The sequence below is a fragment of the Alligator sinensis genome, unplaced genomic scaffold, assembly GCF_000455745.1.
Source record: "Alligator sinensis unplaced genomic scaffold, ASM45574v1 scaffold191_1, whole genome shotgun sequence".
Classification (NCBI taxonomy): Eukaryota; Metazoa; Chordata; order Crocodylia; family Alligatoridae; genus Alligator; species Alligator sinensis.
The window spans coordinates 1,433,880-1,438,814 of record NW_005842282.1 but is presented as its reverse complement, the minus strand read 5'-3'; positions in this window follow the sequence as shown (position 1 = coordinate 1,438,814).

The following is a 4,935-nucleotide window of genomic DNA, read 5'->3' as shown; positions in this document are numbered from 1 at the left end:
TGCCTGTGTGTGCAGGGGGCCAGCTTACAGTGGCCAGGATGGTAGCTCAAGAATGGTCACCTGGACACCTGAAGAGTGAATGAAAGATGTGCGTAGGAAGTGCTGGCAAAGTAAGGAAGAAATGTTACAAGCTCTGGTTGCAACCCCTGAGCTCAGGGCGCACACTGCAGACTCCTGGCACCAGGAGCTGTGGGACCAGCATGAGGAATGACTCAAGATGTGGAGGGGGAAAATGAACAGGCTGGGGGTTGCTTACACCTGGTCTGCCAAAGCCCATGAACAGGGTCTCCAGCTGGCTACCCTCTGGAAGAGACAACCTGCAGTGCTGTGGAGCTGAGAGACTTTTAGCACCAGGATAGGAAGTTCATGCACAGGGGCCAGGACTGCCTGGGGTCCAACTATGACAACACTGATTGGTGCCAGTGTTGCCTCCCATGGAGTACCCCAGGAACCTTAGAGATAGGTTCCCATAACACTTCAAAGATCATGCTCCTTTTGCCTTGCTCCCAAAAAGGCTGCAGTAGAAATCTATGCAAAAGCTTAAGAATTTTTCTCTTACCCCTGCTGAAATACAGATGACAGGAGCACACCTGCAGCAGTGTAATATCAGATGCAAACTGAACACTGCTTTGTAAATCCAGCATGCCTAGAAACAAGTAATGAGGACCCTTGTGAGGGCTGCCACAATCTACAGGTTAGGAGTCCCTGTTTTACAGGCTGAGTGATAAGCTTCCTACAGTACAACAGCCAGTTTTTAAATCTGATTGCAGATGCTGTCTTTTTAAACGCTTTCCTGAGCATTTTCCTTGGTGCACCAGTGCTTAGTCTCATCTGCTTTTCTTTGGCTAGATCTGGTTAGAGTTCTTTGTTAATTTGATACATTTTTGTGATATCATTTGGAGATCCTTGAAATATTTGCCAATTAATTTACACGAATTATTGCATTGTACAAATATTAAGAAAACCTGGATGCAATTAATTTTATGACAAAATGATTTACTGGAAAACTCATCTACAGTTAACCCTTTAATCCTTGGGTTACTGTACCAAAAACCCTTACAATTGAGCCTTGTTAAATCCATATTAGCCTAAAGCAGTCATATGGTAGGGAAGTGCATTTTCAGATTAAAAATATTGATCAATACTTACACCCATATAGTAAAATGTTACAGTATACCCTCTCTTCCAGGCCTTTATGGGAGACAATAGGAATTGAACAATGATGCTTTCAATATATGAATACAACTCAGCATTTTATGACCTTGGTCTCAGCACTGTTAAAGACCTGGCTTAAAGTTTGGGTGAGATCAAGACATAGGTGAGAGCTACCTCACCTAAGGTAAGACTTGGGCTTGAAAGTTGAGAGAGCAACATAGCAAGGATAAGACATAGCAAGGGTACTCTATTCCTTTACTGAAGTTGTATGCCTGCTATGTGTGTCTATGTCACAAACAGGGAGTATTGCTGGATACTTGATTTCTGTTAATGATTATTTTTAAGGTGGTTCTTAAATTGTTAGATTTGATCTATAAAGTTCTAAATGGCTTGTGACCCACCTCTGTGAATTGCCTTTCTTCCCGTGTTTCTGTAACTGAAATGAGTAGAGACAACCTAACTAGAACAGCTTCACATTCAAAGTGGTCACCGAGCTTGGAATATATTTCCCCTGCCTCGGTTGTGCAGAGGCCTTACACACTCAGGACTCTCAGTAGCAAAAGGCTAGGTTGGCCTATACATCAAATTGATTATAGCAGCATCTGAAACTTAAACTGATTTCAGAAGGCCACACTGATATCATACAAGGACTGCTCAGAAAATGAGGAGAAAGGGACTGGAAAAAATGAAGAATGTTGCAATTAAGAATAAGCGCAACAACCAAAAGCTGCATTTTCTCTGTGTTGTTCTTATGTCTCACCTTAGGTGTATGAACTTTGTGCATGGTCAAACTAACAGCAGCAACATCCACTCCAGTCTATTTCAGCTGACTTTTCCCCCTGACAAGGACAGTTATTATCAACTTTAATACAACCTGAAATACTGTCAAGCAGGAAAATTTCCCTATAAAATATCTTTAACGTCTAAACAGAAAAAGAATGAGGGATATGGTCAAAATAAAATCCTTACTTAATGCTTTACATTTTAAATGGTTTATCTTGTTTTTTCATTCCTTTTTTCCATATCTTTAGTAAAAACTATTTATAGTTTCTACAATAACTGGTATTGCCACAGGAGTAAACAGGCAGAGGTTTCCATACTCAAAACCCCAAACAATACACAATGTACAGAGTAACTGGACATGTTAACATCTGGGCCCATTTATTCCATCAAAATTAACAGAAGACCTTTGGGTCCAAAATAGTATCTGCTGATGCTCTGGGCCTGCTCCAAAGACTGCCTACATGCTTTTAAAGGGACTTGTTCAGGCTCATGCTTATGAACAAGGCGTTTTGTTTGGGCCAGGTTTTACTTGTGGTGGGTAAGCTGCTGATTTTGATTCTATTGATCAATAGTAAAAGTCCCATGTGTATGGGATACGCTTCCAGACTGGGTTTCTGTTAACACAAAATATCACCAGTACTATGACATGCATTTTTCTGTTTAAACATTTTCCTTTGAATCTATATATTTCAGATTTTTGAAACCGCCTCCTTTTTGGAGCTTGCTTGATTCTTAAGATTTTCATATTAACCTTATCACTTTGGTAAATTAATGGCTCACTGAGTGCTAATTCTGGCATCCGATATTTGTTCAACCTGAATACACATTTACCATGATCTACAAGGCATGTATCACCACTCAGTAGGGCATCATCCTGCTCAGTGCTCTCCTACACTTATTTCAATGTTTTCAGTCACATTAGACTACTGCACCACATGGCCTCTCATGCCAAGTCTTGCCAAAACTGTATCCAATGTATTCCATCTCCATAATAAAGCATGATCCCTAACATACTTGAGACTGCCTTTAGACAGAACCTTGACTTTTTGGGAACGTCTAAAAAAAACAGCAGCAAAGGTCAAATCCTGAAACAACTTACTAGCCAAAATTGCTGGATCAATGTGGGGATCTGCAGCCACAACACTCCAGACTTCAGCTCTTGCCCTATCATACTCAGCAGCAGAGTATTGTGCACCTGTCTGGCAAAGATCGTCACATACACATCTTGCTGACAATCAGCTGAATGCAACCATGTGTATCATAACTGGAACCCTCCACTCAACTCCTCTCCCCTGGCTTCCTGTCCTTGCAAATATCACTCCCCGACACATCTGTTGCCTGACGATGACCTGAAAGTTGTACCTTACCTACCACTCTACAATGACCTGTTTAATCCACCCAAGCTCTGCATTCCTTCGCAAGGCCCCTTATGAAGCAAACTCCCTGACCAGGATATGTTTGCAGAAGCCCTCTGGATCAAGGACGTCACAAACAAGTTCCTTGTGACAAAACTCACTCATCAACCTGCTGGCTTTGAACAATCATGGTGAGAAGGGTCCCTGCTAAACAGGTTCAGGACAAGTCAAGGCCCCTGAGCAACCAACCTTCACTTCTGGGGCTTCAGTGCTAACCCATCGTGCACTTGTGAAGAGATGCAAACAATGGCTGCACATCCCAAGGACTGTCCACTCTACAAACTAGGAGGTGGATTAATAACTTTGACCTCAGTTTGCTTGGCTTTGCGGGTTTGCATTCACTAAATAAATAAATAAGAGGCAATGTAGCCCATGAGCATTACTCTACGTATTGCTATGCAAACCATCATCTTGTATATCCATTATGAACCTCCCAAACCAGTGCACAACTGGCCAATAACATCCTGGGTCTCTAAGTCACAAGGTAATCACTCCTTTCTTCCAGGCCTCATTGTCTGGGGCCTCAATGGCAGCATTTGCATACCCCAGAGATCCAGAAGTCTGAGATTTTGCAAGCTATCCAAGCTAATAAGCAACTCAGTCCTACCAGCCTGTAAGTCACGATCCAGACTGAAGAGAGATACACCCCCTAGCAAATACTCTTTCAAGAACTGCACTCATCTGGTGTGGCCATAGTGCCTGTTCATTGTAGCAAAGCTATCTGGTCTCTGCTTCTGGCTGGCTGCAGATATTGTCAGAACAGTGTCTGTTGCTTCACAACTGCTTTTCAAATGCTCTAGCTTCGGCTCTGTCTTGCCAGGCAAAGAAGAAGACTTGAGCATTCCTCCACGCTTCCATTTTGAAAAAGTGACCAGGAAATGACATCAAAACCCAAGGACTTGGATTTCTCCCAGTTCCCATGGGCTTCCAAAAAGGCCTTTCAAATACTTCCACAAACAACTGCTTCAGGGAACCTTAGCTAGATAGGCTACTCATAGGATAGCCTATCCAGAGGCTAGTAACTACAGACATATAGTAAAGCTGAAGAATGGATATGTGGCAAAGATACACCTGCACCAAAACAGTGAATTTATACATTTATACATAGCTATCACTGTTTTAACTACCATTTCTTTGATTAGCCAGTGTTGGCACACCTTTTAAAATGAAATAACCCTCCTGGCACTGAGGATCCAGCAACCTCAACCATATAGTAAAGATTTTTCTTTGAAACCATGTAAAAGCACAGCATTTTCCTGAATAACTGTGACTCAGAGCTTCAAGTACTTTCAACTGATCAGGCTTGTACTACATTTTTACAAGTAGGGTGAAGTCTTAAAGCATAAATCATGCTTAAGGCAATACAACCGTGTAACAATATTATGAGATATGCAGAACAGGATGTACTTGGATACTAGTTTTCTAGTCACTAGTGGGGAGAGGGATCATATATCAGATATAGAGAAGGGAAAAATCAAAGAAAAGTAACAGGAAGTGGCAAAATGAAAACCTGACAGAAATTATCAGTATGAGGGAAAGAAAGACTCCAGATGCTTTAAAAATAGTGTGCGTTGGGGGGGGG